Raw genomic sequence first — 14,219 nt, 5'->3', positions numbered from 1 at the left:
CAATAACAATGCCCCATTCTTATGACTACTGCTTCTATGTTCCCATGACAGTCAGCCATCATGGCTAAGTAAGCTGGTGCGTCAGAGAGAACTTTACAATGCAGGCAAGACAATTAAAAACAGGCAGGATGTTCAAGCAGAAAAAAGAGCAACCTGACCTGTAGCCACAGGGCTGAAGGAAGAGGCAACACAATTTGCTTGGAAATATAAACAGACTCTGGCAAAGGAAAGGTTCCTTTAACAGGGGCAGAAAGCAGCCAACACAACAAAATTCCTTATGTCTTTGTTTTTTTTTTCTCCCCCCCCCACCCCCCCCACCCCCCGCCTGATCACAGGTGGCTGGCTCATGTTCAAAAACGCATTAACCCTGACAGAAATTGTCTTTGTTCAAAGATCGAGGGCCTCTCTGTCTCCGCAGCAGGTGGGGGACTCTCAATCCTCACAGCCCCCACAAGAATACTCCGAGGACTCCCTGGCACAGTTCCTTGATAATTTGTTCAATTATTTCCTGACACCAGCCCACTAATTAACATCTGAAGCTTCTGATGGCCCTCTGTAGGGAGCAGCACGTTCTCTTTGTTTGCAGGCAGCCCAGGTAGCCCCTGAGGAGGAGCAGGGGGCTTGACAAGTACAAAGAACGGCAGGTGCACACGCCACTCCCACAGGCCTCATCTGTAAGGCCTGTAATCAGTTACCAAGCCTGCTTACTAAATAAGGGCGTGTTGTTTGCCCTTGCATTTATTCCCATCTCCACCCTCAATATTTCACACCACAGAATTCGAAGCAGGTTGCAAAAAAAAAGTACCTTTTTATTTTGTAATGAAAGTAGTGGCAAGACTTTAAGTTTTGAACATTAGGGTCATAGAAATGAACAACATGGAAACAGACCCTATTGCCCAACTCATCCAGGCCAACCAGATACCATAAATAAATCTAGTCCCATTTGCCAGCTCTTGGCCCATATCCCTCTAAGTCTTTCTTATTCATATACCCATCCAGATGCCTTTTAAATACTGCAATTGTACCAGCCTCCACCACGTCCTCTGGCAGCTCATTCCATACGCACACCACCCTCTGTGTGAAAACGTTATCTTTTAGGTCCCTTTTAAATTGAGTCCAATCTAAATAGATTAGGTGACTGAGGTCAAAAAGAAATGAAAGGGGTGGCACTGCTGCCTCACAGCACTAGGGACCCAGGTTTGATTCCAGCCTTGGGTGACTGTCTGTGTGGAGTTTGCACATTCTCCCTGTGACTGTGTGGGTTTCCTCCGGGCGCTCTGGTTTCCTCCCACAGTCCAACGATGTGCAGGTCAGGTGAATTGCCCATAGTGTTCGGTGCATTAGTCAGGGATAAATACAGGGTCGGGGAATGGGTCTGGGTGGGTTATTCTTCAGAGGTTCGGTGTGGACTTGTTGGGCTGAAGGGCCTGTTTCCATATTGTAGGGAATCGAATCTAATCTAAATCTTTCCCCTCTCAGCATAAATTTGTGCCCTCTAGTTTTGTACTCCCCTAACCTAGGGAGAAGACCTTGGTTACTCAATTTATGCTTGTCCCTCATGATTTTATAAACTTCTGTAAGATCACCCCTCAGCCTCTGATGCTCCTGGGAAAATAGCCCCAGCCTACTCAGCTCAAACCCTCCAACTCTGGAAACATCCCTGTAAGCCTTTTAAGATAATTATTGTGGAAAATAATGCATTTTTTCTCATCTGCGCAATATTTTCTGTTCTGATTGTGTTGATTAATGCTTTTTCACAAATGCTGAAAGGGTAACAGTGATCCTTAGAGTCAAGATTAGAGTGGTGCTGGAAAAACACAGCAGGTCAGGCAGCATCCGAGGAGCAGGAGAATCAACGTTTCGGGGAAAAGCCCTTTTCTAACACGGCTCCAATCTTGACTCTAATCTCTCGCATCTTCAGTACCCACTTCTGGCAACAGTGATTCTTATGTGACTGTCAGGCTCAGAGACATGGACAACCTAAAGCAGGCCTTAAAGCACTGCAGATACTGCACCAGTGATGGCTTTGCAAGATCCTGTAAGGCACAAAAGGTAGTCCAATAGCAGCGTGCTCTCCTGGGCCAACATGATCAGCACTGAGGGACGGACAGCTCAAAACCAGGTCAGCTAGGGAGGTAGTGTTGTTCTGCCCTCTTGAACTATCCTACCATCTTCCTTCCCACCTATCTGCTCTGCCCTCTGCTCCGACCTATCACCATCACCCCGCAACTGCATCCACCTATTGCGTTCCCAGCTACCTCTCCCCCAGCTCACCATGCCCCCCCCCCCCCCCATTTATCTCTCAGCAACCCCCCACCCACATTCCTGATGAAGGGCTTATGCTCAAAGTGTTGACTCTCCTGCTCCTCGGATGCTGCCTGACCTGCTGTGCTTTTCCAGCGCCACACTTTTCAACTCTGATCTCCAGCATTTGCAGCCCTCATTTTCTCCTAGGAATGTTGTTTGTGCACCTGACTTTGGATACCCATAGCAAATACTCTACCCAGAGCCCAGATGGGACGAGAGATTCCCAGGCGATTAGAAATATGATGACATTGTCCTCATGGAGAGATTGAACATTCTTGCTGACTCACAAAAGACTCCACCTTGTGAAGGAACCAACATTCATTTGGGAAGACCCTGAACGATGCACAGAGAGATGTCCATGGGAAACATGAAGGTGAAGCTGAGGCATCAGGAAGAGCGCATTGAGCACCAGCCTCTCCTCTCAGCACTGCCTGGTCTGTGCGTGTGGCCATGTCAGCAGATCACACACATACTACGCATGTCTATAAAGACTCTGGCATGCCTGTAAAAACTCTTACCAATTTTTATAGATGCACCATAGAAAGCAGTCTGTCTGGATGCAAGGCAGCTTGGTACGGCCACTGCTCTGCCCAGGACCATAAGAAACTACAGAGAGTTGTGAACACAGTCCAATCCATCACACAGACCAACCTTCCATCCATTGACTCCATCTACACTTTTCACTGCCTTGGGAAGGCAACCAACATCATCAAAGACCCCTCCCACCCCGGTTATAATCTCTTCCAACTTCTTCCAACAGGTAGAAGATACAAACACACAGATTCTTGAACCGCTTCTTCTCCACTGTTATCAGATTTCTGAATGGACTCCTCAAATTTTAAACCACAATGTTGATCTCATTGTGCACCTTCCCTGCAGCCGTAACGCTGTATTCCTCGCCCTGTTCTATTACCCGAATGCACTTTGTATGGTATTATCCACCCGTCCTGCACGCAAAACAAAACTTTTCACTGCACCCAGGTACATGTGACAATAATAAATCAAATCAAGTCACTGGACAGATAAGAGCCAATCAAACTGGAGTGGATGTTAACCATTCTTGAGTGACCATCTCAGAAGAAGAAAGAGTCAGCATAACAGTGTCTCTGCCGATCTGCATTCGCTCAAAATATGCCATGTTGGTTCCTGATAGCTGCATGATGGGCTACTTCAGAGGGCATCGCATGGAATCACGCAGTCATTTGGAGGCCATTCAGCCCATTGCATCTGTGCAACCCAGCAACTATGGTCCACCTCATTAACATAGATAAAATGAAGCATGTAGATCTGTTGTCAGAATTTGGGGAAGTAGCAGGAAATAAGCATAGAACATAGAACATAGAACATAGAAGAATACAGCGCAGTACAGGCCCTTCGGCCCTCGATGTTGCGCCGATCAAAGCCCACCTAACCTACACTAACCCACTATCCTCCATATACCTATCCAATGCCCGCTTAAATACCCATAAAGAGGGAGAGTCCACCACTGCTACTGGCAGGGCATTCCATGAACTTATGACTCGCTGAGTGAAGAACCTACCCCTAACATCAGTCCTATATCTACCCCCCCTTAATTTAAAGCTATGCCCCCTTGTAATAGCTGACTCCATACGTGGTAAAAGGTTCTCACTGTCAACCCTATCTAACCCCCTAATCATCTTGTACACCTCTGTCAAGTCACCCCTAAACCTTCTTTTCTCCAATGAAAACAACCCCAAGTGCCTCAGCCTTTCCTCATAGGATCTTCCTACCATACCAGGCAACATCCTGGTAAACTTCCTCTGCACCCGTTCCAGTGCCTCCACATCCTTCCTATAGTATGGCGACCAAAACTGCACACAATATTCCAGATGCGGCCGCACCAGAGTCTTATACAACTGCAGCATGACCTCAGGACTCCGGAACTCAATTCCTCTACCAATAAAAGCCAGTACGCCATATGCCTTCTTCACTGCACTATTTACCTGGGTGGCAACTTTCAGAGATCTGTGTACATGGACACCAAGATCCCTCTGCTCTTCCACACTACCAAGTATCCGACCATTAGCCCAGTACCCCATCTTTTTATTACTCTTACCAAAGTGAATCACCCCACACTTCGCTACATTGAACTCCAAGTGTGACCTTCAGATTTCACTCCATAAAAGCTTGTAAGTAAGTCCTGAAATAGAAGGATAAGGCTGACAAATACATGTCTGGAGGCATAGCACAGGAGAGAGGACTGTAGATTCTTTGGAGGTTGGGATCATTTCTGGAATGAATGGGAATTGTAAAAGTCATGTGGGTTGAACCTAAACAGAGTTGGAACTAAGTTCCTTGTGAGATGGTTTGTGAGAGTCTTTGTGGAACAGCTTAGATGAACTGAGCAGGAATGTGGGGTGCAAGTGTTAATGCTAGAGGGAGATACCACAGTGCAAAAAGCTTTGGGAGACAGATAGCGCTATGGAAGGATATAGTAAAGGAGGTGGTGGTTTGGCAATAAGAAGGAAGTAATGAGTTATAAATTAAAGTTACAAAGCATTGTATATGAATGCACTGTGTATGGTAAATAAGATCAGTGACTGGCAGATGCAGCTAACCATGTGGAAATATGATGCTAATGAGAATAAAGACAGAAGAAATCTGTTGCTGAGTAGTAGGTGTTCCAGGAAGCAAGATATACTATGTAGGTCACCAGCTTGTGGGTAAGAGGCAAAGAGAGAATATGAGAAGACATTTGCAAGAAAATGACAAAGAAGTACAAAAATTAGGGTATGCTTTCATAATATTTCTAGATACCAGCATGTGGTATTCTCTGGTTACAAACTATTGATCACTTTGGCTAGAGTAGTTTATGGTCATAAATCCTCTTTTCTATGTTTGAGGATCCATTTAATGATGAGGACAGACCACTATAGAATATTGTCTCCATAAAACTTGCAAGTAAGTCCTGGAATAGGAGGATAAAGCTAACATGGCTGGAGATATAGGATAAGAAGAGGAATTTGTTTTATAGGACGAGGTGCATTTTATTGCTGGATAACAATACCAGCTCACAAGGCATAATTGCAAGTATGAGGAGCCAGGAATATCCTGTTTGATTCCATCAAGATCTCATGCATGACTAACTGTTTCACCACCCAAGGGCGGTGTGATATCACCACATTAAGTAGATTTAATGCAAATAGAAAAAGGAGCAGGAGTAGACCATTAGGCCCCTTTAATATGATCATGGCTGAACATCCAACTCAGTCCACTGCTCCCACTTTCTCCCTCTGCCCTTTGATCCCTATGATCCTAAGAACTATCTCTAACTCCTTCTTGAAACCATTCAATACTTTGGCCTCAACTACTTTCTGTCTCAGAGAATTCCATATCCTCTGGGTGATGGCATTTCTCATCTCAGTCCTAAATAGTCTACCCATGTTGTTAAACTGTAACTTCTGGTCCTGGAGTTGGTAGTCTTCAGGAGAATAACTTCCTGCATTTCCCTGTGCTGTCCAGTTAGAAGTTTGTCAGTTTCTAAGTGGTCCTCCCCTAATGCTTCTAGACCCAGTGAATATTATCTTAAACTAAGATGAACTCTTTCAGACCCATTACTTCAAAAATCGTTATAACGGAGATTTTAATTATTCCAATTTAGATCAGGGAAGTCAGAGCTTGTCAGACAAACAGGAGAAGTGTTTTCAGATTGTGTCCAGGACTCTTTTCTACAGCTATATATCTCCAGCCAATGAGAATGGATCCACTACCAATTCTGATTCTTGGGAATGAGGTGTTGAGCCAATTGGATCAACTCTTAGTCGGGGAATATGAAGCGACAGTGATCTTTGTATCATAAGGTTTACGTTGGCTATGGAAGAGGCAAGGAACAATTCATACTAAGAATAATAAACTATGGGAAAGCCAACTTCAATACAGTAAGAATGAGTGTGACCCAGTTAAATTGGAAACAAAGATTGGATTGCAAAACTGTAGCTGAAGAATTGGTTGCCTTGAAAGAAGAGAGTACTTGGACACGGTTAAAACACATTCCTGCAAGAAGTAAAATTGAACAAACAAATCCACAACAGTGACATAAGATAAGATGAATCTGAAAAATTGTGCTTCTGACCAATGTCTGGTGAATAATAAAATTAAGAAGCAGGGTAAATATGGAAGGTTCAGAAAGGAATTTAAAAAGCAAGTAGAAGAAGCAAAGAGAGAATATGAGAAGACATTGATATCTACCATAAGAAAAGGTGTTCTAGGAAAAGGCAGGAAAAAGGGAACTTGGGCTGATTACAAATTGAAAAGCAAGTGGAGTCAGAAGGCATTGCTGAGGTTCCAAGTGAGTACGTTGCATCTGTCTTGTTAGAAGAACAATATGTTGCCCAGGTCATGGTGGAAGGGAAGGTAGTTCACACACTAGATGTGTTTAAAATTGATATGGATGAGGTATCAGAATGGCTGACTGCCCATAAAGTTGACAAGGCAATGAGAACACATTTGATTGGATTTATTATTGTCATGTGTATCAAGATTAAGTAAAATGTGTAGTTTTGTGTGCTAACCAGACTATACCTTACATAAGGAGGAGAAAGTGAGGACTGCAGATGCTGGAGATCAGAGCTGAAAATGTGTTGCTGGAAAAGCGCAGCAGGTCAGGCAGCATCCAAGGAGCAGGAGAATTGACGTTTCGGGCATAAGCCTGAAGAAGGGCTCGTTGCTCGTTGGATGCTGCTTGAACTGCTGTGCTCTTCCAGCACCACTAATCCAGTATTTGCTTTCCAGCATCTGCAGTCATTGTTTTTACCTTATGCCCGAAACATCGATTCTCCTGTTCCTTGGATGCTGCCTGACCTGCTGCGCTTTTCCAGCAACACATTTTCAGCTCATACCTTACATAAGTACATCAGAGTAATAGAATAGCACACAGGATACAGTGTTATGAAATGTTTCCAAAGATACTGAGGGAGTGAGGGTGAAAGCAATAGAGGCACTGGCCACAATCTTTTAATCGTTAGTTTCAAGGATGGTGTCAGAGGACTGGAGAATTGCAAATGTTACACCTTCTTCAAAAAGCGTGTATAGCTAAATCCAGCAACCACAAACTAGTCTGTTTAACCTCAGTAGGAGAAAGTGAGGACTGCAGATGCTAGAGGTCAGAGTTGAGGGTGTGTTGCTGGGAAAGCACAGCAGGTCAGGCAGCATCTGAGGAGCAGGAGAATCGACATTTCAGGCATAAATCCTTCATTAGGAATGAGGCTTGTGGGCTGGGGGCTGAGATATAAATGGGAGGGGGGTGGGGTTGGGGGTCAGTAGCTGAGAAAGCGATAGGTGGATGTAGGTGAAGGAGAAGGTGATAGGTGAGAGGGTGGATTGATGGACAGGTCAGGACGGTGGCGCCGAGTTGAAAGCTTGGGACTGGAATAGTGTGGGGGAAGGGGAAATGTGGAAACTGTTGAAGTTCACATTGATCCCTTGTGGTTGCAAGGTCCCAAGGAGGAAGATGAGGCATTCTTCCTCCGGTGTTGGGTAGTAACAGTTTGGTGGTGGACGAGGCCCAGGACCTTGACGGAGTGGGAGGGGGAGTTGAAGTGTTCAGCCACGCGGCAGTGAGATGCTTTTAGAAGCGATAATTCACAGCAGGGTTAATTTAGCAAGTGAGAGTTAATTAAGGAAAGCCAGCATGAATTTGTTCAGGGCTGATGAGGGTAAACAAGGACAATGTTGTTGGGTGCATATGGACTTTAAAAAAGTCATTTGACAAAGTGCCATGCAATCAGTTTGTGGAACAAAAAGAGACAATTGCAACATGCAAATCTGGCTGAGTGAGAGAAATCCAAAAGTTATAGTGGACAGCTTGTTTGTTTTGGGCATAAGGACGATTTAGAGTGGCATTGCTCTGGGACTGATCTTTGGAATCTAACTCTTCCTGTTATATATCAATGGACTAGCTGTGGATGTGCAGAGCACAATTTCAGAATTGCATTTGAAACGAAATTTGGAAATATTGTGAACTGTGTGGAGGGCAGTGTTGAATTTCAAAAGGTCATTGACAGGTTGGTGGAAATATTTTATTTTTAATCATCATTCATGGGATGTGGGCACCACAGGACAGTCCAGCATTTAGTGCTCATCCCCACTTGGCCACAAGGCAGTTAAGGGTCAACCATGTTGCTATGGGTATGGAGTCACATGTCGGCCAGATTGCATAAGGATAACCGATTTCTTTCCCTGAAGTGATTAGTGACTCAAATAGGTTTCTGAAATAATTGGCAGTGGTACATGTTTACTATTAGGTTACTTATATTTTTATTCCAGCTTTTTATTATTCATATTTCACTACATGTCATGATAAGTTTTCAACCCAGAGTATCTAGCCTGGATTTCTGGTTCACCGATGTTATCACCACATCACTACCTCACCAACACTATGTATAATGTGCAGGGTTACAGAGAAACGACAAAAGGTTGGTACTAAGGTAAACATTCACAGAGCCAGTGCAGACACAAAAATAAATTAACGGGCGGCACGGAGGCACTGCTTCCTCACAACGCCAGAGACCTGGGTTCAATTCCTGCCTCAGGCGACTCTCTGGAGTTTGCACATTCTCCCCGTGTCTGCGTGGGTTTCCTCCCACAGTCCAAAAATGTGCAGGTTAAGTGAAATGGCCATGCTAAATTACTCGTAGTGTTAGGTGAAGGGGTACATGTAGGGGAATGGGTCTGGGTGGGTTACGCTTCGGTGGGTCGGTGTGGACTTGTTGGGCCGAAGAGCCTGTTTCCACAGTTAGTAATCTAATCTAAAAAAAACAACTGTCCGCCTTCCGCACTGGAACAATTCTGTATTTCATGAATGGACAGACAAGCAGCAGATAAAATTTAAGAAAAAGAAGCATGAAGTAATTTACTTCAGTCAGAAGAATGCAGAGAGGCAAAATGAAGTAAAGGGTCCAATTCTAAAAAGTGTGAAGGAACAGGGGGAACTTGGTAAATATCTGTAATAAATCGTTGGAAGAATATGTGGAGGAGTGGCATTTGGTGAATTGTATTTTCAGAGAACAACTACAGATATAGGAGTAAAGAGGTTGGGATGTCTTATTGTAGCTGTACAAAACATTGGAGTACTGTGTGCAGTGCTGGTCACCTTACAGTAGGGAAGATACTATTAAATTAAAAAGACTGCAGAAAAGATTTATTGGGATCCTACCTGGACTAGAATGTTTGAATTATAAGGAGAGGTTGGATAGGTTGGGATGTTGTTTTGCCAAGAGTGTGGTGCTGGAAAAGCACAGCCAGTCAGGCAAAATCCGAGCAGCAGGAGAATCGACATTTTGAGCATAAGTTATCCACCGAGAATGGTTTTGTCCCTGGAGTGTAGAAGACTGAGGGGGTGTCCGTATAGAGGTCTATAAAATCACAATTTGGAGAAGTTGTGTTGGACGGGGCGAACAAAGTTAAAAATCACACAACACCAGGTTATAGTTCAACAAGTTTATCTGAAAGCCAGTGCGTCCAAATAAACCTGTTGGACTATAACCTGGTGTTGTGTGATTTTTAACTTTATAAAATCAGGAGAGATACAGATAACGTAGCTAGCCAACAGTCTTTCTCATGGTAGGTGAATCTAAAACTAGAGGGCATCGGTTTAAGGTGAGAGGGGAGAGATTTAGAAAGGACCTGAGGGGTAATTTTTTCGTACAGATATACGGAAAGAGCTGTCAGAGGAGGTGGTGGAGGCAGGAAGAGTTGCAATATTTAAAAGCAATACAGAAGAGTCTGGCCGGACAATTGTTTCGCATAGAGAGTGGTGAGAGTTGGAAACAGGCTGCCAGAGGAAGTGGTAGAACTTCGTCAATTAAGAAACGTTTAGGCAGGTACATGGATGGGATATGTGTGGAGGGATAGCCAAGTGGGACTAGATTAACTGTGAAAACCTGAAGGGCCTGTTTCCATGCTGTAGACCTCTATGACTCTATGAGTGATGGAGTGAATGGCCTCCTTCTGTGCTCGAGCCATTCTATGATTTACAGAACACAAACAGGACAGGAACCTCAAAAGAATCATGCTGATGTTTTATCTTCCATCCTCTAGTGGCAGCATGATCGAACTCAGTAAAGACACTGGGTTCAAACAAGCACCGAAGGATCTGTATAGTGATGTGTTTGATACATACATATTGTCAACACAATACTAGACCCTGGTGGACAGGAGCACACTATAGCAATTACACTCCAGGGTAACTCATTGGTTGTATTACTTATTCTTTTGTGGGAGTGTGGGATATGGTGGATTAATGTTACTTCTGCAATTATGCAATTCCATTTTACAAAGGAGGTGAACTCACACCAGTGGGTAATTGTTTTAGCCAAGTGCTGAGTCAACAAGAATGGAAACAATGTGGAGGAAATATATAATTGTTTTTGTATTAGCTAAAACTCTATGTCAGAAGGTAGACATTATGGGCAAGTAGATAAGATGTTGTGAGGGGATGAAGTTAAGCTAGATACGCCTGTACAAACAGTAGATATAAACATGTGCTTCCCACTTTTACAAAAACACAGGAACAAACCCCAATTAAAAGGGTCATAGGGATCAGAACGGCCTCGGGAAAGACACAGATGAAGGGGGTAGATAATGATGAAGAAGGGATATGCCTAACAATGACCTATAACAGGGTAAGGTCAAACAGCCTTGTGAGATCAGAAATAAGCATTTTATCACAGACAAGGCCGGATAAGGCAAGAGGCAAACAGGGGTAATGGGGGCCGGTCTTAGGGAAGTGGACGATGTAAGCAGGGGAGGGAGCAGTGTAAAACAATAGACATCAAATCATGTAAATGTTATGTATGAATTGAATTTAGTGTGTGTATGTCCCTTGCCTTGAGAAAGGGACATCACACCCACTTGCAAGTGTAAAATAAATGGCACTACTGATTCAGATCTTGTCTCGGACTGAAATTATTGAAGTGAGTGGGCTTTGTTTCTCACAATTGGGGGCTCGTCCGGGATTTTCTTCCATCACCGGGGGGAGTGGCTGGCCTTGGACACTGGGAAGACGCGTCCCGTTCCCCATTGAGGAGCGGTCTCGTGTCCTGGTTTGGTCTGCTCCCTTGGGTGACTGTACGAATCCCACAAGAGAGACATCTGAATCAGACAGTGATAGGAGCTTGATAGACAATACGGCACAAAGGGGCCAGGCAACTCTGTGCACAGACCAAGGTAAGAAACCTGACTTTTAAGTATTGCCTTGGTGGCCGGGATTGAGTTTTAGTAGTTAATAAGGGACTAACGAAGGAACTCAATATGGGTTGTGCCGTGGGTAAGGAAAAAGCCTCCGGGAAAAACAAAAGAAGGAAAAAGCAATGGAATTGGAGGCGGGGTCCCTTACAACATACCTCCAGAAAGTTCTTTGGGGAGGATGTTGTGGAATTGGCAAAATAATACTTGTACAGGGGAAAAAGATGATTAAATATTGTTGCTTCGTATGGACTAAGGAATCCATTCTTTGTCCCGCCTCTTTTGGCCAAAATTCAGGTCGGACAAAGACTGGGTTTGTAAATATCTGAATTTATTTGTCAATGAGTGAGAGAGAGAGAGAGAGAGAGAGAGAGAGAGAGAGAGAGAATGAAGAGAGCTGTACAGCTGGTAGAAAGTTTAACCCTTTGTGATTTGGTTTGAATGCACATTTGTTTGTTGGTGATTGAATGTTTGCGTTTTATTCCCTGGAGCTTGAGTTCCGGGACTGTTTTGAATCTGATTTTTATTATGGAAACTTAACATGATTTCTTTAAAGGTTAAGGATTCTATAGAGATTATGAAAAAAAAAGAATGATAACTCCTGTTCTTCTTACAGGTCATGACTGCCTTACTATCAGTTTCTAACTAATCTCTTTTATCTTTACATGAAAGCGATTTATGGAGGACAGTTGAAGTTTCAGTTCAACATTAGATTGTAGTAAAAACAAGATCCTATGGTTAATATCTGTGACCTTGGATTCGGCCATTGTTCATGCATTAGAAGTTTTTTTCTTTAAACTTGAATAGACAAATTCTTTTAAGGCAGCTCTGATTATTTCAAGACCTATAGTATTGTAATTGAGCAATGATTGGTCAGGACTACTTAAGAAAACTAATTTTGGATTTAAATTAAGGGACTAAAACTGGGTGATTACAGTGGATTTCAAAATTGAGAACTGTATGCATTTTACATTTTGAATATTAAATACTGAATAAATGAACGTAAATATATAAATATATTTACAAATTTGGAACAGGCTTTAAAGTTAGTCAAGCATGAATTGATGAATTGGTGTTTGAAGTTATGGGGAGCTAGAAATATTGCAATATTTCTTTAAAAAAAAAAGAAAAAGGGGAAGAACGTAATGACTTATCCCCTTCGGGAGGTACCAATAGGGGACAAAGATTGGGTTTGTAAGTGTCCCCCTCAGCAGTGGGGAGGTCAGAATATTTAAAAAAGAAATGAAGGTCCTGGTTGAGGATCTGGTAGGGTTGTCTGAACAAACTGATCAATTTTTGGGGCGCAGTCTGTATACCTGGGCTGAGTTAATGTCTATTTTGAATATACTATTTACTGGGGAAGAAAGGGGACTTATATGGGGAGCAGCCATTAAAATATGGGACAGGGAACATCCGATTGGAGATGGGGATGCTGGACAGGGAGAGGTGAAGTTTCCCCTCAGAGACCCCCAGTGGGAAAATCAAAATCCGGAGCATAGAGAAGAAATGAGGGAATTGAAAGACCTGATTCTAAAAGGAATAAAAGAGGCAGTTCCGAAGTCACAGAATTTGACTAAAGCCTTTGAAGTTAGACAGGAGAAAGATGAGACTCCCTCAGCTTTCTTGCAAAGATTAAGAGACTCAATGCAGAAATATTCTGGAATGAACCCTGATGACCCAGTGGCACAGGGTCTTTTGAAAGTACATTTTTGTGACAAAGGAATGGCCAGACATACAGAGAAAGATACAGAAGATAGAAGGGTGGAGTGAAAAGCCATTAGATGAATTGTTAAGAGAGGCACAGAAAGTGTTTGTAAAGAGAGAGGATGAGAGACAGAAACAGAAGGTGAAAATGATGGCAGCTACGGTTGATGAGGTAGTTAAAGAAAAGAATGGAACCAATATTGAGCAACTGGAGCGGTGGGTGGCAGCATGTAGGACAGAGAGGACAAGGGGGAAAGGGAGAGAGAGAGGGAGAGGACAAGGGGGAGTATTTGATAGAGGGTTCGAGCGACAGGGGCAGAGCTGGAGGTCTCCACAGGCGGGATGCTATTATTGCGGAAAGATAGGGCATTTTAAGCAGGAATGTCCGGCTCTGAAAAGGGAAGAGAGGGCAATTCCGCTTATGAATTTTGATGAAGAATAGGGGTGTCAGGGGTTCCTGCCCTCGGGGGCCCACCAGGATCCCTTGATAAACCTGAAGGTGGGACCCTATAAGGAAGAGGTAGTCTTCCTCGTAGATACGGGGGCAGCACGGTCATCGCTGAATTTTAAACCAAAGAAAGTAGAAATGTCGACACGGTCAATTACTGTTTCAGGGGTTAAAGGGGAGGGATTTACTGTTCCAGTATTTGAACCTATGATGATAGAAGGTCCTAAGGATAGGGTCAAAGGGGAATTGTTGTATATCCCTGATATAGGAAGTAACTTACTAGGGAGAGATTTAATTATCCTCTTAGGACTGGAGATTGGAATTCAGGAAAAAGAATTAGTTGTCCAAATGGCAATGTTGACAGAGGATATGGAGAGAGAGATAGACCCTATTGTATGGGCTAGAGAAGGGAATCGTGGAAAATTACAGATCCCCCCCTTGAAATAAATTTAAAAAGGAAAGGGGACATTGTCTGTGAGCGACAATATCCCATTTCCATAGAAGGTAAACGAGGACTGCAGCCAGTAATTGAAGGATTGATAAGAGATGGATTGTT

Source organism: Chiloscyllium punctatum, chromosome 1, assembly GCF_047496795.1.
Source record: "Chiloscyllium punctatum isolate Juve2018m chromosome 1, sChiPun1.3, whole genome shotgun sequence".
Classification (NCBI taxonomy): Eukaryota; Metazoa; Chordata; class Chondrichthyes; order Orectolobiformes; family Hemiscylliidae; genus Chiloscyllium; species Chiloscyllium punctatum.
The sequence above is the reverse complement of the archived record's forward strand: the minus strand, read 5'-3'. Positions refer to the sequence as shown.